The sequence below is a fragment of the Malaclemys terrapin genome, chromosome 1, assembly GCF_027887155.1.
Source record: "Malaclemys terrapin pileata isolate rMalTer1 chromosome 1, rMalTer1.hap1, whole genome shotgun sequence".
NCBI classification, from domain to species: domain Eukaryota; kingdom Metazoa; phylum Chordata; order Testudines; family Emydidae; genus Malaclemys; species Malaclemys terrapin.
In genome coordinates this window covers 162,445,893-162,473,856 of record NC_071505.1, presented here as the reverse complement: position 1 = coordinate 162,473,856, position 27,964 = coordinate 162,445,893, and the positions used below count along the sequence as shown (strand labels likewise).

Below are 27,964 nucleotides of genomic sequence, written 5' to 3'. Positions count from 1 at the left end.
ACCTGTAAGGCAAATGTGTAGGCTGGCAAAGCACTGAGGAGATTGTTTGAGTGGCTAACAAACTGGTGGTGTCAGGGAGCTGACATCCCATTAAGCACAAACAAGTCTCTCTTGTTAAGGCGAAGGGTTAACAACCTGACCCTCAGTCCTGGACACCGCAAGAAACAAGACAGAATTCCTACCCTATGGCTCAGAATCAGCCAGCATGCCTGAGCCCTAGGGACAGGACTTTCTTTCTTCCTTACACCCTAGTCATTTATAAATATTTTAAACAGAAACCAAAAGGGGGTCACAGACCCAAAACAGCAACTCATGTGAACTTAGTTTCCCAAACGAGAATCTGAATGTGGCCATTACTTGCTAGGCCTCAGTTACCCATGAAACAGATACTTCACCTGAGCCAAACATGGGACCAAAGGAAACTTTCTTTGACTATTAGCAGTAAATATGCCCAATGGCCTGTGATGTGACACTACATAGGGTGGGATCTGAGTTAATACAGAGAATTCTTTCCTGGGTGTCTGGCTGGTGAGTCTTGCCCACATGCTCAGGGTTTAGCTGATCTCCATATTTGGGGTCGGGAAGGAATTTCCCTCAAGGGCAGATTGGCAGTGGCCCTGGCAGTTTTTCACCTCCCTCTGCAGCATGGGGCACGGGTCACTTGCTGGAGGAGTCTCTGCACCTTGAAGTCTTTAAACCACAAGCTGAGGCCTTCAATAGCTCAGACATAGGTCAGGGGTTTGTTACAGGAGTGGGTGCGTGAGATTCTGTGGCCTGTGTTGTGCAGGAAGTCAGACTAGAAGATCATAAAGTCTATGAATCTATGAAACGCCAGTCACTTCTCCCTGGAGCCTGGAAGAGAGAGTAGCTGGGGAGAACAGCATACAGCAAAGTCTCCTCAGCCTCCAGTATCATTTTACAGACAGCTTGGAAGAGGTTTGTTTGGCTTAATTTTTCATCCGTCTCCCTCCTGTATTTTTAAAGAACATTAGCAACAAAAAGAGCCCTCATAATAGTATTGGGTCAATTGGAAATGGTAAAATTGCCACTAATCATTCAGATGAGACAGATGTGATCAATAAATATTTCTAGCCTGTATTTGGGGAGGGGGGGGACCCACATCACGTAGTTATATCACATGATGATGATTAAACACTTTCCATTCCTCTGGTATCTCAAGACAATGTTACAAAGCAGTCATTAAAGTTAGTCATTTTTAGATCAGTAGGTCTAGATAACTTGAATCCCAGAGTTTTTTAAAGTGTTGGTCGAACAGTTTGTTGGACCGTTAATATTGATTTTTCTATAATTCTTGAAACACTGGGGTGGATGTTCCAGGACACCAGAATAAAGCTACTGTTCTGTCAATATTTTAAAAGGGGATGTCTATGTGATATAGAAAAAATACCATGTTAACAAGACCTAGAAAAGGCAATGGAAAATAATTTCCTTTTCTTGTTTTTTTAAGTCTCTTATTAAGGTTTTACAAGATAAAACTACTTCTACAGACTGCACTAAATCACATGTTTGTTCATGATGTGTTTATGCCACAAACTTTTGTACTCTATTATGGCACTGCCTTGCATGTAGATGGATGTCCTCAATACTTATCTTGCAATCTCATGTTTATTCAGATGCTGGCATTTTCTTGAAATTGTAAAATTGAATGGTAATGTCACTGGCTTTTTTCCTTCGCTCCATGAAAGGCTCTTGGCTGTCTCTAAATGTTCTTGAGAGTAGTGTAGATGTAGAGGTACGGTCTCCTATCCTTTCAGGAATTATGTCTGTGTATTATGCTTTGAAAGTAAAACCACCACCAAGAGCCCCTCTCTCTTGCTCTCTCTTTCTTCCATGCCCCTACAACAGGGGTGTAGCCAGGTCTGACCAAATCCAGTGTCAGACATTCGAGTTGCTTCAGTTTCCCCCTTTTCTTCAATTAAACCACCACAACTGGTGCTGTTGAGTTACTTTCCCATTTTGGGGCATCTTGGTGATTAACATAAAATAACAATTGGAGTCCCCAAGCTTTCTTCTCGAGGCTCAGCAGTCCATTATGCCCCTCCAGGTCTCAGAATTGCCACCAAAATTTTGCTCTTGCCTCTCACTGCAAATAGTTCCAGCTAGACCTTTTCTGCTGGTTGGTGGGGAGAATGACTGGGTCTCATCAGGTGCCTGCGAAAGCCACCCCCATTCCTTTCAAGTTTCTTTACCCTTTTACCTTGTACCATGGGACACCATGCCCCTGCTCTCACTCATTTCCCAGATCTCTCTGAGCAGGGGAGATCTGCTGGGCCCACTCCAAACTGTAGGCTTCTTTGGAGAACTTTCTCAAAGATTTTCATAGCCTCTAGTTTTCCCCTTTAATGGTGCAGAGTCCCTCTTAGAGGAAGTTCCACCCAATGCTACTATCAGATGCCTGCTCACTAGCCCAAACCAATAAGCTGGGAGGCAGATAACTAGTCACAGCATAGGCAGGTTGAACCAACTCCTTTGCTGGGTGCTGCATTTCCCTGTCAACAGTTCACACCTGTTCTTGTTAGGATGTTTTTCCTTCAGCTAGTAAGTGCTTTGCATGTTTGCTTTTTAAGACGGACATTACCATACCTTTCTTACATTATCCCTGCCTTCCTGATGAGTGATTTGGAATGTCTTCTTACTGGGTGTGGAGGATGTTAAGCAACAGAGTTCTCTCAGCCTCTAAGGAAATTTGATTTTGATTTTTAACTACAGATAGTTCATCTTCAGTTTATTTTTATACTGATTATATTCAGTTTCTGGTTAAATATTATATTGGTGGCATTTGTGAGATTGTCCTTGTTTTTTCTATATAAACTTGACTTTGTTCCAAATAAGACCTATCTAGATAGTGAAATATATAATCGTACTGTTCCATACTTAACACGGAAGCAGATTTTTCTCTTCTCTTTTTCAATTTTTCCTGTTTTCCTATTTTTTCCCCATATAGCACCTTGAATCTGTTACTTTTAAATGATGAATGAATGAATACTTTTACATGGATACATTGAGTGAATACTTTTACATGACGTCTTTGCTCAAAATGGCAGAATGTAAGTGGTGTTAATCATATGAACAGACAAAATAATTTATTTGCCAAGCAAGAGTGTTGCTCCGACATGGTTACAAGAGACATCTCTCTGATCAAAGGCACAGGGAATTGAAACACAATTGGCTCAGAGAAGTCAGTACTTCCTTTTCCCACTGACAGAGCAATAGCAGTACCAAATTTTAGTGCACAAATCTATTAACTGTAAATTGTAAAAGGAACCACAAGATAAGGAGGGGAGGTACCTAATTCCAGAGGGGTGAACTGACAGCACCCGCATAATACTGAATGTCTCTGCCCCAAATAAGGGAGCATCTCCCTTTGCAGAAAGAAATATTTGTTTTCTGCACCTATTTTGTGTTTTCATGTATGGTTGGAGAGTTCAATGCCACTAAATCTGGACAGAATCTGCTAAAGAATATCCTTTGAGAAGGAGGAAATTCCAATGCTTAGGATGCTAGCTTGGGACTTTGGACAACTGGGTTCAATAACCCACCCCTTCACAGACTTCCTGTGTGACCTCGGTCAAGGCCCTCTGTGCCTCAGTTCCCCATCAGTACAATGGGGATAACAGCACTTCCCTACCTCACAGGGAGGATAAATACACTGAAAACTGTGAGCTGTACAGTTACAACTGTAATGGGGTCCTATCAGGGGCCAAGACTGTCCACGCACACCTTCTGTTGGCCCAGGCATAGACCCATTGCCCCCAATTGGGGTTATGCCCTTTGCTTGTTTCTTAATAATTACTTCACAGGCTGCTTTCTCCATTCAACCAATTCTGTGTTTGGGTATTTATTTATTTTATCAACACCATTCCACTGCACCATGATCTTCAGGCCTTTGATCATCTTTTCCTGGGTGCACATCTCAGTCCCTCCCTCTCCTCTCCCAGTCTGCCCAAATTAATGTCCTCCCCTTCTGGGATAATTATGGTCATTTAAAGTTCAGATAACTGCTCTGTCTGGGCCCACCTTCTTTTCTGAAGGGATTTTAGGTAATTGTCAATGTTCTTTACTGGCCATTTCTTGGGGCTCACAACTGGTTTGAGCTCCTGTCTCTGCCCAGGCCGCCTTTTCCCAGAAAGGTTTTGCACTGCAATGCTGCATGGAAGTCCTTCTGCAATGCTGCATGAAAGCCCTTCTCCAACTTCCCTTCCCATCCTACTCTGAGCTGCCTTGCTGTCATGTCTCCCTCTTCTCTCTACAAGTTCCTCCTTAGTTTCAAAACCACATGTCATCCAGCCTCTCACCAGGCCCCTACCTGGGTGCCCCTGCTTGGTCATCAAGAATGCTGGTCCCTCTTTCTTTGAAGGGGCCAGCCACCCTGTGACAGGTCCATATAAGTACCTAAGATATATAGATGCTTCTGGAGTGTCATATTATGGATTAGGGGCTACTTAATGTCTAGAGAGAAAACAATACTATTAGCACTGGATTCCCTTTTTCTCAGCCAAGCACTCTTCATATTCTAGGCTGGATTATTCCTTGATGCCTTTAGAGAGACAGCTATGTTAACTACTGTTTCTCCATTAAATCTCGCCCTGATAGATGTTGGTATCCAGCTGCAATACCTACAGAACGCCACAGATTAATTCTCTGAGTGCGTTAATGATTTGCTTATTCAGCAATTGTTGTAACAACAAACCATTCTGGATTCATAGGAAGAAAGACTTTCTACTGAATAACAATACTGGTGAAATGAAACATCAGACTGATTTTTATGGGGTGCTGCTAAGGCCCTATTGTGTGGGAAGTTATTTTAAATTGCCTCTTAAGGGAAAAAATGCTTAGATTGTAGAATTGGAAAGGAGACTGAGATCTTCACAGTTAAACCATATGTGCTCTGGTGTTAGTAAAACATTATTGATATTGACTAATCTAAGTGAGACACTCAATATGATCCAAAATGAAAGAACACTATCACTTCAAACTCTGTAAGAGCAAAGTTTTTATTCTCTGGCAGTAAAATGGATGCTGTTGGCTAAGTAGCCCTGTACACATGTAAAAAGAAAAATCACTGAAATTAAAGCAGAGGACAAAGTTTACAAGGATTTAGGGGGAATTAAACACTGCATTTTACAATTTCTCTACATTGTATTCATCTGACATAATAAGTACTAAAATGGTATCTCTGCTTTTCTATCCAATGTTAGTCTAATCTACCTAGAACTCCCGCTATTTGCCCCAAATAAACTCTTCTCTGCATTCCTCTCCATTCATCTAACAAAGGCTATCTCTTTTTCTTTTCTCTTAATCTGGCCACAGCTCCTCTACCTTGGAAAAGAGAGAGGACAGCCTTGGAGAGGTGTTCTAGTTGTGAATGAACTCTTTAAGAGACAGGATTTTTTTTTTAAACTGAGATCAATATAGCAACAATGAAACCCCATTAAATTTTTGCGTCTGCCTGGCGTAACAGGAACCAAGTAAGCTGAAGATTAAAAAGAGTGTAAAAGGGGAAATAATTACTTTTAAATGTAAATTTCCATAAAATGGGTGTCACAGCTAGAGATGGGTGAAACTTTTCAACTGAAACTTTATCTTTGGCAAAAAAAATGAATATTCAGTGGCACCAAAACTTTTGGTGAATTTGCGTCAATTTTGCTGAATTGTTTTCATTGGGAAAAAAAGTAAAAAAATGGTTTCTGAAAACTGAAACATTCTGAGGTCTCCAATTGAAAAAACTTTCCACCCTTTTTAGCTTATTTTGTGTCAAAGTCATGTTATAAATAGCTCCTTTCTCCAAGCTACTGCACAATGCTTTGAAAAAAATCTTCTTTGGGGCTTGTTTGAATGCTGAGTTAGTGACGTTGGTTTCTCTGCTTTTTTCATTTGCAGTAGTGAAAGTTTACCTTCTCTCTAATTTTTAAAAACCGAGTTTTCAATCTCTTCAACCCCTTCCACAAATGAATGATTCAGATTGCCTTCCTCATTCTCTTCATTTTCTTCTTGAAACATTGCTCTGGGTACCAGTGTCTCTCTTTGACTGTCCTTTGATTTTGAAAATGGGTTTCTCTTGCGCTGAGAACTTCCTGGGGTTCGCCGCTGTAAGAGCAAGTGATACAGTTATGTGGTACTAAAGGTAAAGGTTTAAATTATCAGAGAGGGAAAAGCAATGCGGGAAAACACTAGCAAAAGGATCAACTGAATAAAACTCCTAGAAGCCAGTACCAGAAATTAGAACTAACACATTAAAAAGGCAATGGGTATAAACAAGACAGATTAACGAACAAATCAGTAGGCTGGTGGTGCTTAAAAGATGTGAAAGATTTATAACTGCATGACTGGATGTCACTAGTGAGATTATTCTCCTTCACATCCATGTGACCAACAGGGCAGAACAGTTTTGGGGGAAAGCATCTGTGTGATGCTGCATTTTGAAGAATCTAATCTCTGCACTGATTCAACTCATCCCTTCCCTCTATCCCCAGTACCTTTTCCCAGCTCAGTCCCTTTTTAAAGTTAAATATTGGGGAGGATCTTACTTCAAGTGTCAGAAAATTCTATCAGGAATCACTACTACTCAAACAACTGATTTCCTGGCTACTGATTCATAGATTCCAAGGCCAGAAGGAACCACTGTGATCAGCTAATCTCACCTCCTGTATAACACAGGCCATAGAATTCCCCCAAAGTTATTACTAGATCATATATTTTAGAAAAACATCTCATCATGATTTGAAAATTGCCACTGAAGGAGTTTCCATCACATCCCTTGGTAAATTGTTCCACTGGTTAATTATCCTTTCTGTTAAAAATGCACATGTTATTTCCAGCCAGAATTTGTCTAGCTTCAACTTTCAGCCATTGGATCTTGTTACAACTTTCTCTGCTACACTGAAATGTGCATTATCAAATATTTGTTCCCCATGTAGAGACTTGGATTGTGATCAAGTGACCCTTTACGTTTCTCTTTGTTAAGCTAAATAGATTGAATTCCTTGAATTTATCTCTATAGTCCATGTTTTCCAATCCTTTAATCATTCTTGTGGCTCTTCTCTGAATCCTCACTAATTTATCAACATCCTTCTTCAATTGTCGGCACCCAGAACTGGACATACTATTCCAGCAGGAGTCGCACCAGTGCTAAATACAAAGATGATATAACCTCCCTCCTCCTACTCAACATAGGAGCAACATGGGCCAATGAACTAGGAGTTGTGAGACCGGGCCTCTATCACCAGCATTGCCACTGACTCACTCTGAGACCATGAGCAAGTCAATTCAATGCACTCTACCTCAATTTTCTATACTTTCAAAGAGGGATAATAATGTGTCCCGTCCCCCCCGGCAGCGTACAGGGAGCAGAAATGGCCCCCTGAGAATAATCCCAACAGGTTTCCATGAGAGGACAGGCCAGGGTGGAAGGAAACGTAACCAGAGCTCACCATACTACATCTAGTCACTGACTTCCAGGATAGACTCCATGTTTCCCAAAATGTAGGAAATGAAGAAGTGACCTGAAGCCACCTTCTCCCACTCTCTATTTCTGACACAAATACAGAAGCAGAGTAATTGAGAATGGGGCTTCATCCCATCTCTGCCACTCTCTCTCCCTGCACCTCTGCCCCTTCCTTGCACATATTTTCCTGAAAACACCCCCTCAATTATCATTCTTTTATAGTAAATTGAGACAGACCCATGATTCTGGGGTTGCAGGAACGGAATTTCCAGGAAACGATGTACTAGATACTGCTATGGGAGGCAACAAGACTCACTGGCCACTGCACTAGAATAGGAATCATCAGATCAGGCTTCTACTGCCAGCAAAGCCACCACCTTGCCAGCTGACTCTGAGCAAGGCATTTAACATCCCTCTGCCTCAGTAGTCCCAAGTGTAAAATGGAGGCAATGTTTACTCACCTATATGTAGCACTTTGAGAGCTATGGGTGAGAAGCACTAGGTAAGTGGTAAATGATTATTAAGGCAGGTTCTGGGACTACGCAGGTGATAAAAGCAGTGCTTCATTTGTGCCAGGGCTGAGCCCCGGCACCTCATGGCTTGTCAGTTCAGAGCCTCGGCACCTGTGGGTTTGCCGCATCAGTTATGAAAGAAATTTGCTTGAGCTTTGGCACCTCTTTCATTGCAAATTAAGCACTGGATAGAAGTGAAGAGCAAAGCCAAACCAGAAGCACTTTATGGTTTTGTGCTGTACCATCCCTTTATGACCTGGTCCAGGGATTGGCAACCTTTGGCACGTTGCTCGCCAGGGTAAGCCCCCTGGCAGGCTGGGCCGGTTTGTTTACCTGCCGTGTCCGCAGGTTTGGCCGATCGTGGCTCCCACTGGCCGTAGTTTGCTGCTCCAGGCCAATGGGGATGGAGGGAAGCGGCGCAGGCCGAGGGATGTGCTGGCTGCCGCTTCCCGCAGACCCCATTGGCCTGCAGCGGCAAACCAAACCTGCGGATGCGGCAGATAAACAAACCGGCCCGGCCCACCAGGGTGCTTATCCTGGCGAGTCACCCGCCAAAGGTTGCCGATCCCTGACCTGGTCTGAACTTCCATTGTCTTTAAAAGAAAGGCTTCCATTCCTGTTCATTTTCACATTGAAATCACATCACTATCCTGCCTTCCCTCTTCCATATTGTTGCTGGAGGTGCTCAGTGAGTTCTTTGGGAGGCCTGAATGCTGATGTCACTTGAGGCGTCAGCATGAGCTTTGATTCTCCCTCCCCTCAACTGAGCTGGAGAGGGCTGATGCTTAAGGAAGCACAGAGGAATTGGAGGGAGAGCTGAACATCAGATTAGAGCTTCTTGAAGCACCAATATTGAGATCCTCCAAATATCTTGCCAGAGTCCTGCACAAGAGATGGGAAGTGAGGGCTTGACATTCTCTAAAGCAGGGGTCGGCAACCTATGCCATGTGTGCCAAAGGCGGCACGCAAGCCAATTTTTCATGGTACACTGCTGCCTGCCGGGGTCCCGGCAGGCAGCAGCATGCCATTAAAAATCCTGCCCAGCCTGGCCCGGCCCACTCTTCTCCGCCCTCCATGCCCCCCCCACTTCCCACAGGGGCAGGGGGCAGAAGCTTGGTCCTGCCGGCTCCCCTCCCTCTTCCCAGTGTGCTGGGTTCCTGCCCCTCCTCCTCTTCTCTGTCCCTCCCTCCCTGCTGGCAATCATCTGATGGCCATTGCGAGGGAGGGGGTAGAGCGGAGTCAGCGTGCTCGCTGCTCCCAGCAGAGGCAGAGAAGAAGCCGGGGCAGGGCCTTGGGGAAGGGGGCGGGGTAATCGGGCCATATCTCCTCTAGCCCGTAAGCACCCCGTGACCCCAGCCCACACCCCCAGCCCTCTTCCCTGACCCCAACACACAGCCCTCTGCCCTGAGCCCTGTACTCCCCTCACACACACCCAGCCCTCTGCTTGACTCCTTCATCCCCCCCCACACACACACGACCCCAGCCCTGGCACCCCCACACATACGCAGGCCCCCCCACACTCCATGCCCTGACACCTGCACTCCCCTCACATGCCCTTAGCCCTCTTCCCTGACTCTTGCACACCCCCCCATATCCCCACCCCCACCCTGAGCACCAAACAGGAGCTCCTGCACCCTCCAACACACATTTCCACTTGCACCCCTTGCACCAAATGGGAGCTGCCCAGATAAGCGCTCCACACCCAAACCTTCTGCCCCAACCATGAGCCCCCTCCCTCATTTTAGCTCCTGGCCAGACCCTACACTCCAACCCCCAGGCTGCTCCTTCACCCTCAGCCATGTGCTCAGTGCACTCCCACCCTCAGCTCAGTGCAGAGAGAGGAAGAGAATGGGCCAGAACCAGGGAAAAGGTAGGTACCCACTGTATGTGGGCAGGGCCGGGATCCCAGACCGGCAGCAGGCTGAGTGGGTCCGGCAGCCAGGATCCCGGCTGGCAGGAGCCAGCTGCTGAGCCGGCTGCTGGTCTGGGGTTCTGGCTGCCGGCCCCTTGCCAGCCAGGGTCCTGGCCGCAGGCCCCGCTCAGCCCATTGCCAGCCTAGGTGAATGGAACCCCAGACCAGCAGCAGGCTGAGTGGACCAGCGGCGTAGAATCAACATTTTAATTTATTTTTAAATTAAGCTTCTTAAACATTTTGAAAACCTTGTTTATTTTACAATACAACAATAGTTTAGTTATATAATATATAGACTTATAGAGAGAGACCTTCTAAAAACCATTAAAATGTATTACCGGCACGCAATACCTTAAATTAAAGTGAATAAATGAAGACTCGGCACACCACTTCTGAAAGGTTGCCGACCCCTGTTCTAAAGTGAAGAACATGTGGAACATGTTTTTAAACACTCTGAGGCTATCTTTATATTTCATAAAGGAGCAGTACTTTATTTTTGTTTTGTCTTTCTTTTCACTTTCAAAGTCTTTAGTGTCTATCTGGACAGATAAGGAAGTCAATTAGCCTGCAAAAGAAAGTCAATGTAATGTTTAAGTGTCTCTTTTAAGGAGAACATCCAATGTCTGTATTGTAGCTGTGTCAGCAGTGCTTAATTTGTAACGAAAGAGGTGCTGGGGCTCAAGCAATTTTTTTACTTTCATAACTGATGTGGCAACCCCAGAGGTACTGGGGCTGTGAACTGCCGAGCCTAGAGGTGCCGGTGCTCAGTCCTGGCAAGCCCTGGCACAAGTTAAGCACGGTGTGGCAGACCTCAACTCCCTAGCATTAGGCATTGCTAGGTTGTTTGCCTGTGTATGATTTTCTGTTACCTCATTTTGGTAGAAAACACTCTGCTGGCTCTTAGGTGTTGGCTGGTACTGGTGTCTGTCTCCTCCATCTTGGTTCAAATTCTTTTTCTCCGCAGGAGTGCAGGGCATGCTGCTACTCGTTGGTCTGTGATGTAAATATTGAATATTTATACAGTGCCCAACAGTGTGCTAGACATTGCACAGAAATATGGTCCCTGCACTAAAAGAATTTAACGTCTATTTAGATAAGAGGAGACAAGTGACAATGACTATAATGGGCTAAGACAGTGGGAGGGGAGACAGATTGCAAAAGAAAGGTCCTGAGCTGAGTAACGTTTATGTTGTTCTGCTACAAAGTGCATCATTTCAAGTGCCATGATAAACTGGAACGGGCTTGCATAAGTCCCCTTGTAACAGATCTGGCCTTCGGGCCCTGTGAGAGGGAATCTCAGTGTCATAACTATAAAGGGAAGGGTAATAGCTGTCCTGTGTACAGTACTATAAAACCCCTCCTGGCCAGAGACTCCAAAATCCTTTTCCCTGTAAAGGGTTAAGAAGCTTAGGTAACCTGGCTGGCATCTGACCTAAAGGACCAATAAGGGGACAAGATACTTTCAAATCTTGGGGGGGGGGGAAGGCTGTTGTTTGTGTTCTTTGTTTGGGAGTGTGTTTGTTCTCGGGACTGAGAGGGACCAGACATCAATCCAGGTTCTCCACATTTTTCTAAACAAGTCTCTCCTATTTTAAACTTGTAAGTAAATAGCCAGGCAAGGCGTGTTAGTTTTCCTTTGTTTTTTTTAACTTGTAAATGTACCTTTTACCAAAGTGTTTATTTTTGTTTGCTGTACTTTGAACCTGAAACTAGAGGGGAGTCCTCTGAGCTCTTTAAGTTTGATTACCCTATAAGGTTAATTTTCATACTAATTTTACAAAGATAATTTTTACCTTTTTTTTTAATTAAAAGCCTTCTTTTTAAGAACCTGATTAATTTTTTCTTGTTTTAAAATTCAAGGGTTTTGGATTTTGATTCACCAGGAGTTGGTGGGAGGAAGGAGGGGGGATGGTTGATTTCTCCCTGTTGTAAATCCCAGGGGGGTTGGAACTTGATTCACCAGGAGTTGGTGGGAGGAAGGAGGGGGAATGGTTAATTTCTCCTTGTTTTAAGATCCAAGGGGTTTGGATTTGTTTTCACCAGGGATTTGGTGAAGGTTTTTCAAGGCTTCCCAAAAAGGGAATCCATTGAAATGGTGGCAGCCAAACCAGAGCTAAGCTGGTAGTTAAGCTTAGAAGTTTTTCATGCAGGCCCCTACATTTGTACCCTAAAGTTCAAAGTGGGAATCCAGCCTTGACATGGTGGCAGCGGTGAGATCATTTTAAACCCAAAAGCCAGTGAGATTTTTTTTTCTCCTTCTAGCTGCTTGGAAAGCCGGGCTGGAAGTAGATAGATGCATATCTTATCTCTCCTTGCCTGAAAGCAGAGGTGTTAAGTTTTTTTAACAGGTCCTTTGTTAAGAGAAGGGTTCAATTAGCAAACTTGACTGGTAAAAGGACTTTACAAGCTGAATTGTTTTTTTTTCTTTTTACATCCTCGGAAGTAGCTAGTTAGAAAGTCTCTGTTAACTCAGCAGCAGCCAAAGCTGAGAGCTTCCCAGTTTCAGCCAACTGCAGAGGGGGTTACCCAGCACAAGAAAACAGAAAAATGACTACCAAAAAAGTAGCTAAAAAAATAGAACTGGCCAAACTAAAAGCAGAAGAAAATGAAAGAAAACATCAGAGACTGCTTCAATTAACAAAACTCAAGACAGAGCAGAAAGAAAAAGAAAAAAAAGCCAAAGAGGAGGCCCACAAAAAAAAAAATGGAGCTAAAAAAAAAAAAGATGGAGGAGAAAGAAAAAGAAAGGAAGCATGAACTGAAAGTGGCAAAGGCTAAGCAGGATGCACCAGCCAATGCTAACAACCCCCCTCCAGGTACCACTTCCCATCCCAAAAAATTCCCCACCTACAAGGCAGGCGATGATACTGAGGCCTTCTTAGAAAATTTTAAAAGGGCCTGCCTTGGATACAGCATCGCTGCAGACCAGTACATGGTAGAGCTGAGGCCGCAGCTCAGTGAACCCTTAGCAGAGGTGGCGGCTGAAATGCCTAAGAAACACATAAACAGTTATAAACTTTTTAAAAACAAGGCCAGACTCAGAATGGGGCTAATACCCGAGCATGCCCGTCGGCGGTTCAGAGCCCTAAAGTGGAAACCCGATGTGTCATTTACCCGTCATGCCTACCACATTGACAAAAATTGTGATGCCTGGGTATCAGGAGCAAATGTTCAATCTCTGGAAGATCTGCTTTCCCTAGTAAAAATGGAGCAGTTTTTAGAGGGTGTTCCTGAGGAAATAGAAAGGTACATCCTAAATAGGAAGCCCAAAACTGTAACTGAGGCAGGGGAGATTGGAGCCCAATGGGTGGAGGTGGCAGAAAAAAAAAAAAACTAGTAGCAGTTGGAGCGAATATCAGAAGGGGCAAGCCGAAACAAAACCTTACCACCGGGGACAACCCAAGGCCCCACCCACATCCCAAGGGAAACCCCAGACGCCTTCTCACCCCACCACACCAGTCTCCACCAACCAACATCGTCCCAGTAATACCTTAGCAGGGCGATGTTTTAAATGTAATGAACTGGGACATATAAAGGCTCACTGCCCTAAGAACCCCAACCGATTACAGTTCATTACACCCCAATCACATCAAAGATCCCCAAACCCAGATGCCTCTCTCATACCCTCGAAGCGAAGGAAAACCTTAAGAGTGGGCGAAAAAAAGGTTACCGCTTGGAGGAACACTGGGGCTCAAGTGTCAACTATCCACCAATCCCTAGTGGACCCCAAACTCATCAACCCAGAGGCTACAGTGACAATTCAACCCTTCGTGTCACAGTCTGTAACCTTGCCTACAGCCACGTTGCATGTCCAGTACAAGGGCTGGTCAGGAATGTGGACTTTTGCAGTCTATAACAATTATCCCATTCCCATGCTGCTGGGGGAAGATTTGGCCAACCATGTAAAGCTAGCCAAGAGGGTGGGAATAGTCACCCGCAGCCAGGCTAAGCAAGCCGTCTGTGTTACCGGAGACCCAGACAAAGGTGGTGGAACTGGATCCCCTGCCAACGACTGCAACAGCCGTAGTGGATCCAATCCCAGAGACCCAGCCAAAGCCAGTCCCAGAACCGGAACTGGCAATGCAACCAGCACGAAAACCATTGCGAGCCCTGAGTCCAGCGCTTGCAAACCCGTCTACAACTCCAATGCCAGAGGGCACCAGCAAGCCTGAACTGGCAGAAGCAGCAGATAACCCTACCCAAGAGGCTCAGCCAGAGCCTGAAATACCACATAGTGCACCAGCGAACAGCGGTTCACAGGCAATGGAAACAGCCCCAGCACCTGCATCGCTTCCAGAGGGACCAAGCCCCAGTCCACAGTCCAAGGAGGAACTGATGTCTCCAGCATCAAGGGAACAGTTCCAGGCCGAGCAGGAAGCAGATAACAGCCTTCAGAAAGCTTGGGCGGCGGCGCGGAGCACCCCACCGCCTCTCAGCTCTTCTAACCGATCCCGGTTTGTTGTAGAACAAGGACTTTTATACAAGGAAACTCTTTCTGGTGGGCACCAGGAAGACTGGCATCCTCAAAGACAGTTGGTAGTTCCCACTAAGTATCGGGTAAAGCTCTTGAGCTTAGCCCATGATCATCCCAGTGGCCATTCTGGGGTGAACAGAACCAAGGACCGGTTGGGGAAGTCCTTCCACTGGGAGGGAATGGGTAAGGACGTTGCTAAATATGTCCGGTCTTGTGAGGTGTGCCAACGAGCGGGAAAGCCCCAAGACCAGGTTAAAGCCCCTCTCCAGCCACTACCCATAATTGAGGTCCCATTTCAGTGCGTAGCTGTGGATATTCTGGGTCCTTTCCCAAAGAAGACACCCAGAGGAAAGCAGTACGTACTGACTTTCATGGATTTTGCTACCCAATGGCCGGGAGCAGTACCCTTAAGCAACACCAGGGCTAAAAGTGTGTGCCAGGCATTAACAAACATTTTTGCCAGGGTAGGTTGGCCCTCCGACATCCTTACAGATTCGGGAACTAACTTCCTGGCAGGAACCATGGAAAACCTGTGGGAAGCTCATGGGGTGAATCACTTGGTTGCCACCCCTTACCACCATAAAACCAATGGCCTGGTGGAGAGGTTTAATGAAACTTTGGGGGCCATGATACGTAAATTTGTAAATGAACACTCCAATGATTAGGACCTAGTGTTGCAGCAGTTGCTTTTTGCCTACAGGGCTGTACCACATCCCAGTTTAGGGTTTTCACCATTTGAACTTGTGTATGGCCGTGAGGTTAAGGGGCCATTACAGTTGGTGAAGCAGCAATGGGAGGGGTTTACGCCTTCTCCAGGAACTAACATTCTAAACTTTGTAAGCAACCTACAAAACACCCTCCGACATTCTTTAGCCCTTGCTAAAGAAAACCTAAAGGATGCTCAGGAAGAGCAAAAGGCCTGGTATGATAAACATTCCAGAAAACGGTCCTTCAAAGTAGGAGACCAAGTCATGGTCTTAAAGGCGCTCCAGGCCCATAAAATGGAAGCGTCGTGGAAAGGACCATTCACGGTCCAGGAGCGCCTAGAAGCTGTTAACTATCTCATAGCCTCCCCCACCTCCAACATAAAGCCTAAGGTATACCATGTTAATTCTCTTAAGCCCTTTTATTCCAGAGAATTAAACGTTTGCCAGTTTACAGCCCAGGAAACAGATGACGCGAAGTGGCCTAAAGGTGTCTACTACAAAGAAAAAAAGGATGGTGGCGTGGAAGAGGTGAACCTCTCCACGACCCTTAAACGTCTGCAGCGACAGCAGATCAAGAAGCAGTGCACAAGCTTTGCACCAATTTTCTCAGCCACTCCAGGATGGACCGAATGGGCATACCACTCCATTGACACAGGTAATGCTCACCCTATTAGAACCCCACCCCACCGGGAGTCACCTCATGCCAAAACTGCTATACAAAGGGAAATCCAGAACATGCTACAGATGGGTATAATCCGCCCCTCTAAAAGTGCATGGGCATCTCCAGTGGTTCTAGTTCCCAAACCAGATGGGAAAATACGCTTTTACGTGAACTACCGTAAGCTAAATGCTGTAACTCATCCTAACAACTATCCAATGCCACGCACAGATAAGCTATTGAAGAAATTGGGACATGCCCAATTCATCTCTACTTTAAACTTAACCAAGGGGTACTGGCAAGTACCACTAAATAAACCCGCTAAGGAAAGGTCAGCCTTCGTCACCCAGGCAGGGGTGTATAAATTCAATGTACTCCCTTTCGGGTTGCGAAATGCACCCGCCACCTTCCAAAGACTTGTAGATGGTCTCCTAGCGGAATTGGGAAAATCTGCAGTTGCCTACCTCGATGATGTGGCCATTTTTTCTGATTCATGGGCAAAGCACATGGAGCACCTGGAAAAAGTTTTCGAGCGCATCCAGCAGGCAGAACTAACTGTTAAGGCTAAAAAGTGTCAAATAGGCCAAAACAAAGTAATTTACCTGGGGCACCAGGTGGGTCAAGGAACTATAAATCCCCTACAGGCCAAAGTAAATGCTATCCAAAAGTGGCCGGTTCCAAAGTCTAAAAAACAGGTCCAATCCTTCTTAGGCTTGGCTGAATATTATAGGCAATTTGTACCCCACTACAGCCAAATCGCCGCCCTGCTAACAAACCTAACCAAAAAGAAACAGCCAAATGCAGTTCAGTGGACTAATAAGTGTCAAAAGGCCTTTAACCAGCTTAAGGCAACACTCATGTCTGACCCTGTGCTAAGGGCCCCAAACTTTGACAAACCGTTCCAAGTAACCACAAATGCGTCCGAGCAAGGCGTGGAAGCAGTTTTAATGCAGGAAGAACCAAATCAAAAATTCCATCCTGTCGTATTTCTCAGTAAAAAACTGTCTAAAAGGAAAAGCCATTGGTCAATCAGCGAAAAGAAATGCTATGCCATTGTGTACGTGCTAAAAAAGACTGTGACGGGTTGGATCACAGAAACCCCCTTGGGAGCTGCCACCCGATGTGCAAAGACTACCCCTGCTTCTGTTTTCCCTGCCAGCTCAGGACTCCAGCACCCTGTCTTGCTGAGCCAGACACTCCCGTCTGGCTCCAACATAGACCCAGGGTCTGAATCACTTGTCCCAAAGCTGCAAGTTTACCTGAAAACAGCTCACAGTAGCGTGCTTGTCTTTGGCACTCAGATGCCCAACTCCCAGTGGGGTCTAAACCCAGATAAATCCGTTTTACCCTGCATAAAGTTTAAATTTATGAGTTTGCCCTGCATAAAGTTTATGCAGGGCAAACTCATAAATTGTTCGCCCTCTATAACACTGATAGAGAGATATGCACAGTTGTTTGCTCCCCCAGGTATTAATACATACTCTGAGTAAATTACTAAATAGAAAGTGATTTTACTAAATACAGACAGTAGGATTTAAGTGGTTCAAAGTAGTAACAGACAGAACAAAGTAAGTCACAAGCAAAATAAAATAAAATGCGCAAATCTATGCCTAATCAAACTGAATACAGATAATCTCACCCTCAGAGATGCTTCAGTAAATTTTTCTCAGACTGGACACCTTCCAGGCCTGGGCACAATTCTTTCCCCTGGTGCAGCTCTTGTTGCAGCTCAGGTGATAGCTAGGGGATTCTTCATGATGGCTTTTCCTCTCTCTCTTCTCTTCCCCCCTTTATATATCTTTTGCATAAGGCGGGAACTCTTTGTCTCTCTGGGTTTCCACCCCCCCTCACTGGAAAAGCACCAGGTTAAAGATGGATTCCAGTTCAGGTGACATGATCACATGTCACTGCAAGACTTCATTACTCACTTGCCAGCACACACATATACAGGAAGACTCACAGGTAAATACAGCCATCTGCAGACAATGGGAGTCATCAAGATTCCAAACCATCATTAATGGTCCACACTTTACACAATTACAATAGGCCCTCAGAGTTACATTTTATATTTCTAGTTTTAGATACAAGAGTGGTACATTTATACAAATCAGATGATCATACTCAGTAGATTATAAGCTTTGTAATGATACCTTACAAGAGACCTTTTGCATGAAGCATATCCCAGTTACGTTACATTCACTTATTACCGTATTTTCTCTAAAACCAGCTCAGTTACATTATATTGACTTATTATCAAGTTTTTATAAAACCATATAGACTGCACAACGTCACACCCTCCTCCTGAACTTACTGCCAGAGACTTGGACACTGACCATGGCGGAGGCAGTATACCTAAAATTCATTTTTGGGCTCCCCTATGGGGCAGACACTCCTGTGTCCCCCAAAAGGGAAAGAGACCCTGACCCAGCTGTAGGCTCACAGCTTCCAGCTATGAGGGACCTTTCGCTGGCCAGCAAAATCCCCCCCCTTTCACTCAGGTTGGGTTTGCTTCCAGCTAGAGTCCTTGGGGTTTGTTCCCACCGCAGCAGTCACCAGGACCCCAACTTCCAGCTCCAGGATACATGTCTCTGTGCACCTCTTCCACTCCATTACAGCCAGGTCATGCTTCTGGGGGTCTTAATTGCTTTGTCTCTTAAGTCCAGGCTGGTGGGCAGCCTTTTCTTTTTCCAGGTCAGGCTTTCCCCAGGCAAATTGTACATCAATTTCCATTTGTCTTCCCTTGAGACCATCACTTGATGAGCTGGGATACCACAGAGAACACCCTCCTGCCAGAACAGGCACCCCTCCACTCCTGTCTTGCTAAATTAGACACTCCAGTCAGCTTCAGCACAGACAGAGGTTGGGCCACACCCATCTGCAGTTCACTGAAACTGAGATGCACTCAGCTCAGGGGCTTCTTAGTTAACAGAGACATTCCCAGCGCCCATTGTTCAGTCTTTCTGGGCAATTTGTAACTTGTGTAGTTTTAGCTTCTTTTGATCTTCATTCTTACTTATTTTGCTTCCTTTTCTGTCCCTACTTCCCTTTCCCGAAATAAGCAAACAGAAAATAACAAACCAGTAACCACTTTGTTCTCCAGCCACCACACTTAAAACTCACTTAAAATCACTACCAGTATCTCAAAGCAATCAACTGTGCACAGATCCTGCTCGACTACGCCACTGTGACGGGTTGGATCACAGAAACCCCCTTGGGAGCTGCCACCAGATGTGCAAAGACTACCCCTGCTTCTGTTTTCCCTGCCAGCTCAGGACTCCAGCACCCTGTCTTGCTGAGCCAGACACTCCCGTCTGGCTCCAGACACAGACCCTGGGTCCGAATCACTTGTCCCAAAGCTGCAAGTTTACCTGAAAACAGCTCGCAGTAGCGTGCTTGTCTTTAGCACTCAGATGCCCAACTCCCAATGGGGTCTAAACCCAGATAAATCCGTTTTACCCTGCATAAAGCTTATGCAGGGCAAACTCATAAATTGTTCACCCTCTATAACACTGATAGAGAGATATGCACAGTTGTTTGCTCCCCCAGGTATTAATACATACTCTGAGTAAATTACTAAATAAAAAGTGATTTTATTAAATACAGACAGTAGGATTTAAGTGGTTCAAAGTAGTAACAGACAGAACAAAGTAAGTCACCAAGCCAAATAAAATAAAATGCGCAAATCTATGCCTAATCAAACTAAATACAGATAATCTCACCCTCAGAGATGTTTCAGTAAGTTTTTCTCAGACTGGACACCTTCCAGGCCTGGGCACAATTCTTTCCCCTGGTACAGCTCTTGTTGCAGCTCAGGTGGTAGCTAGGGGATTCTTCATGATGGCTTCTCCCCCTCTCTGTTCTCTTCCCCCCTTTATATATCTTTTGCATAAGGCGGGAACTCTTTGTCTCTCTGGGTTTCCACCCCCCCTCACTGGAAAAGCACCATGTTAAAGATGGATTCCAGTTCAGGTGACATGATCACATGTCACTGCAAGACTTCATTACTCACTTGCCAGCACACACATATACAGGAAGACTCACAGGTAAATACAGCCATCTGCAGACAATGGGAGTCATCAAGATTCCAAACCATCATTAATGGTCCACACTTTACACAATTACAATAGGCCCTCAGAGTTACATTTTATATTTCTAGTTTTAGATACAAGAGTGGTACATTTATACAAATCAGATGATCATACTCAGTAGATTATAAGCTTTGTAATGATACCTTACAAGAGACCTCTTGCATGAAGCATATCCCAGTTACGTTACATTCACTTATTACCATATTTTCTCTAAAACCAGCTCAGTTACATTATATTGACTTATTATCAAGTTTTTATAAAACCATATAGACTGCACAACGTCACACTATGCCATTGTGTACGTGCTAAAAAAGCTACGCCCATATGTTTGGGGACGGCGTTTCCAACTACAAACAGACCATGCTGCGCTACAGTGGCTTCATACCGCCAAGGAAAATAACAAAAAACTTCTTCGGTGGAGTTTAGCTCTCCAAAATTTTAATTTTAAAATACAACACATTTCGGGAGCTTCTAACAAAGTGGCTAATGCACTCTCCCAAAAAAGTTTCCCAAAGTTAACTAATTAACAATTGTTCTTAAAATAAAACATATTGTTAGTTTTTATATAATCAGTAGTATGTCTAAAGGTACATGTGTCTTATTAACTCTGTTTTCTCCTAAAACTCCAGGAAGAAATCACAGCCAGTGTGAAACCAAACATCCAACACTATCTGTGATTTGGGGGGCGTGTCATAACTATAAAGGGAAGGGTAATAGCTGTCCTGTATACAGTACTATAAAACCCCTCCTGGCCAGAGACTCCAAAATCCTTTTCCCTGTAAAGGGTTAAGAAGCTCAGGTAACCTGGCTGGCATCTGACCTAAAGGACCAATAAGGGGACAAGATACTTTCAAATCTTGGGAGGGGAAGGCTGTTGTTTGTGTTCTTTGTTTGGGAGTGTGTTTGTTCTCGGGACTGAGAGGGACCAGACATCAATCCAGGTTCTCCACATCTTTCTAAACAAGTCTCTCCTATTTCAAACTTGTAAGTAAATAGCCAGGCAAGGCGTGTTAGTTTTCCTTTGTTTTTATCAACTTGTAAATGTACCTTTTACCAAAGTGTTTATCTTTGTTTGCTGTACTTTGAACCTGAAACTAGAGGGGAGTCCTCTGAGCTCCTTAAGTTTGATTACCCTGTAAGGTTAATTTCCATACTAATTTTACAAAGATAATTTTTACCTTTTTCTTTAATTAAAAGCCTTCTTTTTAAGAACCTGATTAATTTTTCCTTGTTTTAAAATCCAAGGGTTTTGGATCTTGATTCACCAGGAGTTGGTGGGAGGAAGGAGGGGGGATGGTTGATTTCTCCCTGTTGTAAATCCCAGGGGGGTTGGAACTTGATTCACCAGGAGTTGGTGGGAGGAAGGAGGGGGAATGGTTAATTTCTCCTTGTTTTAAGATCCAAGGGGTTTGGATTTGTTTTCACCAGGGATTTGGTGAAGGTTTTTCAAGGCTTCCCAAAAAGGGAATCCATTGAAATGGTGGCAGCCAAACCAGAGCTAAGCTGGTAGTTAAGCTTAGAAGTTTTTCATGCAGGCCCCTACATTTGTACCCTAAAGTTCAATGTGGGAATCCAGCCTTGACACTCAGTTTCATTTATTAATAAGTTTCTTTTCCTGTGAAGCTAGATATGACTCAGAAATCAATGTGAGCCAATGATGAGGCTGAAATGGAACAAGCAGCTGGACTCCTCTTCTGCAGTGAGAGACTGGGGAGCAGTATGTTTTTGGGAGTGGTGAAAACAAAAACTGCACTCTGTCTGAAAGGACTAAGGCCGGCTCCACTTGTGAAAAACATTCAGCCACCTCTGAGGCAAGTACCGAGCTGAATGTTGCTCACTCAGGAAGCAGCAGTGCTGCAGGGAGCCTCCATTATTGTGTGGTGAAACTGGGTGGTCAGAGAGGAAGCATCAATAGCAATTCTGAAGCCACTGCATCCCACCATTCTCCCTGCTGCTGCCCACCTGCTCCTGCTCAGCCTGGAGCTGGAAGAACTTTGAAACCTATCTCCCCCCCTATTCTCCCTACCCCCACCAGCAAGGGAAAGAGTGGGGAACTGATACAGTGGGACAGAGGTGGAGAGTATTTTACCCAGGGACTATTGAATGCATCACTGACTGAGACAACATTTTGGAAGCAGACCCTTGTTAACTTTATGGCAGCACATCACTAGCTAGAGGTGTTTTTGAAGCTGAAGGACGGGATTTATATTCCCAGGTTGCCACGTGTAAGATTTATACAGTAGTCAGCCTGCTGCACATGAAGTCAACATAGCATTCCATGGACTTATTCTGCACAATCATAGTTCTGAGTTTTCATCCAGAAATATAATAATTCTCCCACCTATGCAAAAATCCTAGAAAATAGATGAACCTCACAGCATATCCTAAAGATCAACAGAAAACCTTACAGGAATCTAGGGAAAGGGATATTATATATGCAGGTCTCAAAAGTTTTCAACACTTTGGATACAGACTACAGATTTCCTGCCGGCCCCAAAAACTGACATAGCCCTGTCTACGTGGGGGAGTTAGGTCAGTATAACTATGTCACTCAAGGGTGTGGGTATACATCTGTTGTGTAGACCTGGCCTAGGTCTCATTTAAAAGGCACCTAGAAGCCTAAACCCACTGACTGTTAATGGGTTATTGGCTCCTAAGTGCCTAAAGCACTTTTGAAATGAGACTAGCTCCTAAATCAGTTAGGCCTGCAATACTGGGTGTAATAACATGTAAATACTTATAAAAATCTGGGACAGACACCAAGGTTAGTTTTCAAGATCTGAAGAAATGGTAACATGATGTTAAACTATGGAGCAGGAAAGAGGAGTGAAATAGAATTCTGTAAGATAATTTAAAAGAAAATGATAATTCTACTTACTTATTCCCTTTGCTTTTCTTGTATGTCAAGATGAGGATGGTGACTCCTATGGCATTCAGAATAATAGAAATTATGCCAAGCACTTGCCAAATATATATTTTGCTCTCCTCATCAGATGCTGAAATGCAAATTAGCACACACCAAATGTCACACAGACTCCATATGGATGTCAACGCTTTTCTTATGTTTTCAGATACTGGGAACCATGAATCATAGAGTTCTAAACTAAGTGTAGAAACTGGACATGTTGGTTAACCTCCCCAGGTATCAGTTTTTCTAACCATAAAATGTGGATATTCGTCAGAGCAGGTCAATTATTCATGATGAATAAATAATCTGATAATAAAACTTTTCTTCTGTTTCTGAATTGTTCACAAACCTTTTCTGATCTCTGGTCATGTCTTCCTTATTCACAGAACAGTGTAACAGAGTTTATTTGAACAGATGGGGTATATGTGAGCCGTTCACTTCCATTATCAGCTCTTCTGAAATGTGATTGGTCATCTGGGTTACAGAGTTCTGTCTCTGCTCTCTGATTGGATGGAAGATTTTGTGAACAGGAGAATAAGGATTGATGAATAGCCAATAATGAATAGTGAGTAACCTTGTGTCATACAAACACAGAGCTTTGTTCATTCTTAAAATAGGTATGAATAATGTTTTTGCATTATTCTTCTAATTCTAGTAATACATATTTCACAAATGTGTTTTGAGGATTAGTTAGTAGCTGTTAAATGCTTTGAAAGTGCTAAGTAGCGATTCATTATAAAAATTACTATTAGTTGAGAGAGTCCCATGAACACTCATTTATACTGCTATTGCCTCTTAGATCTACTTGAAAAATGGAAAAAAAACAGGTTGCAAATTTCAAAATTTTAAAGGTGTCTCCATTTCACAGAGCTTAGAATGGACCCTTTTACATCGAAGATTCAACAATGTGGGTTTTCAATACATACTTTTAATTTTATTTTCAAAATCATTATTAATTTTTTGTTTAGCAAAGTTTTCAATAAATGAAAAAATAATAATAAAAATGAATATTCAAAAAAATCAGTTATGTTGAAACTGACCAAAAATCAAAGATTTTGATGTTTACAACACCTTTTGTAAAAAAATTTCATTTCTAAAAAATGGCTGCTTTGGTGACCTTTTGTATAAGAAATAAGGTAATTTGTTACAAGAAATCCTCAGTACAGGACATCCTTTAATCTAAAGCTCCAGAAACAGCTCTAGGACTGAAATAACAGGAAAAGCTTGGTCTTCTGAATATCTAAGTGTATGTCTGCATGGCAAGGGAAGGCCTGATTTTAGCATGGGTAACAATAGCAGTGAAGATGTGGTAGTATATGTGGCCGCTCAGGCTAGCCACCCGTAGGTGCTCCAGTGGGGTTAGTTACCCCCTGCCATCATCCAAGCGGCCAGAGCCACACTGCTATTTTTAGCACACTATCTTCATCTGAACTAGCATGTTTGTCCACCCATGCTGGGAAGCACCCTGCCAGCTGCTATGTAGACATACCACCAGGGTTTATGTTCATAGCACACTCAGTACGAGTTGTAACTCGAGTGTTATCCTTAAATCGACTCCTATCCACACACAAATCTTCAGCTCAAGCTAAGTGGTGTTTTATGTTTGCGCCAGCTGGCCCATCAGGGAAGCAGGTTGAAATAGGAGTGATGCTGAAGTTACAACATCTCATCAGAAGCTAATCCAATCACTCTGCTTATCAAAGCACTATGTGCAGCTGCAGTGTAGTATCTCAAGTGTACTAACTTGAACTCACTGTTGCACGGAAGAGAAGTCCTCAGATACAAGCCATTGAAGAAAAGCAACTGGAAGAGAACCAACCTTCTTTGGACAACTATTCTTTTTTTTTTTTTTGGTATGGTTTTTCTCTGCTCTCCACTCCCCAGACTATCCTATACCAACATCCAGATCGAACCTACCTTCATATTCTTCTAGTGGGCCAATTATCTTCTCTTTCCTTCCCATAGGGTGGTTTATTACACATGTCAAAGCCTGGAGGTTCTTCAGTCGCAGGAGCCTCACAGAGATGTTACACTTGCTTGTCACAGTTACTGTGCCATTTGCATGCTTAACTCCATGTATCTCAGGCTGGCCAATCAGGAAGCCCTCAGGCTTCCATGTGATTTCTGGGGCAGGTTTTGCTGTAGCTGAGCAGACTGCAGTCAGGAGCTCCGGGCTGCTGGCGTTTGAATGGAGTTCAGTTCTTACTGCAGAAATCGCTAGGAGAAAGAATAGAGTGCAACGGAAATGACAATTATCCTTACACTGTGACCAAAAAGCTAAGACCTGTGCAAAGTTTTTAATGGAGAAAACCACACTATTCCTGCTATGTTCAATATGTTCCTTTATAGTCTTAAAATATAATAATAAACCATTAAAATCTAACTGTTTGCTGGGGGTTTTATGCAGAAGGCATAAGGTTGGAAATTAAAGAAAATTGGGCCAGATGGTACCTTCTTCACGGATCCACAGTTCTTGTAATGGAAAAAAATGTGCTGATAAACACTTTTGAGGCACCATGTCCCTATCCCTAAATCCAAGGAGAGCCCTTCATTGAATGGAGGATCCACATATGGGGAAGGGGAAAGTGAGGAGTAGGGCTGGAGGCACATCCTCTTGCATCAGTCCAGGAGAAAACCCACTCAGAAATTGCTGTATTAACTTCTGAGTGGAAATTCTCCATGCTATGGGAGGTCCCTTTGTGAGTTGGATACAAGAACCCTGGCCAGAAGGGAAAGCCTTGTCAATTCAGCTCCATAAAGCAGATCAATGGTATGCCCGGTACGTTCATAGGGCCTCTACACTGATGGTCCATGGACCCAGCGGAATCCTCAGTATCTACATGGATTTTAGGGCATCAGCAATACTTGAGGAAGAACTAACTTCCTCTACAGGAGTATGTGGCAACAACATCTCCTCAGCTGAAAACTGCTGAGGAAACATCACAAGAGAAACCTTGTAAAACTTTCCTTCACTCGAGACCTTCTGTGGATTTAATCACAAGGCTTGGGGGGGGGCAGGAGGAGGAGGGACTTGTTCTGCTATATAATCATAAACAGGCTAAACTTTGGCTCTACAATGACTAAAACCAACATCGTCTTTGAGAACCTTGTGTTACACAAGGAGGACAGGGATGTTAGGGGACAAACTGACTCGAACTTGGACCAGCTGCTTCTACTTATCTAATAGCTGCTTTAATAGTGTTTTTAGAAGCTGTAAAATCTTCCTGGTTTGCAGCAAGCCTACATTCAGCAGGGGGAAAGCCCTCAGGCTGGAGAAGTGCCTTTTCTTTGTCCCATGAAATTCCATTCAGGTTTAGCGGAGTTCTCAATGGTTAAAGATCACCACTCCCTTTCTCTTGCTTGCCAAATTAATAATCAAAGACTTGAACATTGAACACCAGGCTCATACCACCATCAAAGTAGCACACCAAAGTAGGAATGGCTGTGAGAACAGCTGTAGGAAAAAGGATGTGGGGAGATCTGGGCTGGACAGAGCCCCTCAAACATGCCCAGAATGTTGTCTTTCCCAGACTTGCTGCCCTAGCATGGAAGAGGAGTCCCTGTCTCCAGGGGACAGGGAAGAGAGAAATCTGGGCAGGGCTGGTTTCCACCCCCTGGACCTAGCACATAGAAACAATGGGCTGTTCCCCATCTGGCACAGCAGCAATCTCCTGCTGCCAGCTAATCAAGTTAGTGCTATGGTGGTAGCAGTCTGGTGCAACAGCAAAGGCTCAGGGATCCAATCTTATTGGTGATACATGATAGGGGCTTGTTACAGGTAAACCTAAGATAATTTGTAAGAACGTCTTGTAATCCCCATATTCCTTATCTATATATAATTGTGATCTTGCATATAAAGCAGGCCATGTGAGGTATCAGGGGAAAGGTTATGATCTGCTGAAAGTGATTTTCTATCCACATATGTATATCATTAATGCATATGAAGTTATGAGAATTGTGTTGTATGGTTGTCACTAAAACATGCCGTAAATGGAGGAATCAGCTAGATATTAGTTCCCCAGAAGCAACAGCAAGGAAAGTAACCAACGCTCGGGCGGTGTGTCAAACACCATATCAACAGCCATTGTCCAGAAAGAGAGCTACAATTCAATGACTCACCTGCATGAGGCCCCACCAAGGGAATTGCTCAACCTTGCCTGGGGACTCAGCATTGCCCACCAGACATGCCTGGACTTGTGTTCTACAAGCTCTTGGGACAGAGGGTATAAAACAGAACACAGGGGGACGATGCTTGGCCTTTCTCCTGCCCTCACCTATGCTGCAAGCAACAAGGACACTGTGAAGACTTAGTTAAGACTCCAACACAGAAAATTGGCCAAGGTTTCAAGGATGAAATCTGCGTACTATGAACTGCAATATCCAGTGAGGTGAGAAAAACTGCTTAAGCTAGATCAGTGGTTCTCAAACTTTTTTTTCCCACGGACCACTTGAAAATTGCTGAGGGTCTCATTTAATCTTTCCAAATGTTGTTTGCACCATTAGCTAAGCATTGTAACCATTAGCTAACCATTGGATAAAAGTTCTATATAAAAAAAAACTTAATAATAATAAACGTTTTTTTGTTCTACAAATAAAAGCACACAACTCTCATTTTAATATCAGTAGTCTTACCTTTCAAATGTGATGGATGTGCCCTCTCTGCCCCACAGTAGCAGCCCCCGATCTGGGGCTCAGAAGGAGGAGGGTCTCTCCCCCGCTACAGCAGCCACAGAGCTGAGGCTGGGAAGGAGGGCCTTTTCTCCCCAGCAGCCCAGCCCTGGAGCTGGGCAAAGTCGCCTCTTTCTCTGGCTGCTGCAGCCCTGCACATCCCAAATGCTCCCCACCCCCTCTTCTCACCCCACTGCCCCCTCCCACCTACTCCTTAGTCCCCCCAAGGCCATCACCTCACCTCACATGTGCATCTTCTCCAGGGTCCAGGCACCTAATTAGTGGAGCCACGCCTGCGCAGCTCCACTAATTAGGTGGGTGGCCCTTCAGTCTCTTGCGTGCGGCTGCCCAGGCGCGCACCTTAGAGGGAACTATCTGCGGACGACCTGAATGGAGCTCACGGACCACTGGTGATCAATGAACAACAGTTTGAATACCTGTGAGCTAGATGCTGCCCAATCGAATAGGGTTGAGAATTTAGACCAGTGCTTCTCCAGGCCAATGGGGGCTGCAGGAAGGAGCGTGGGCCAAGGGATGTGCTGGCCGCCCTTCCTGCAGCCTCCATTGGCCTG

The 27,964-nt window shown here is 44.3% G+C and overlaps 1 long non-coding RNA gene across 1 annotated transcript; it reads right to left on the bottom strand.

Annotated features, from left to right (window-relative positions):
* Positions 1-4,997: 4,997 nt before the first annotated feature.
* On the bottom strand, positions 4,998-24,898 carry LOC128846735 (uncharacterized). The gene is made up of 3 exons (XR_008446810.1): positions 24,642-24,898; positions 22,695-22,812; positions 4,998-6,108 (listed from the first exon to the last, which is right to left on the bottom strand). It is a non-coding gene; the product is annotated as an uncharacterized LOC128846735 (long non-coding RNA).
* Between the last annotated feature and the right edge of the window lie 3,066 nt (positions 24,899-27,964).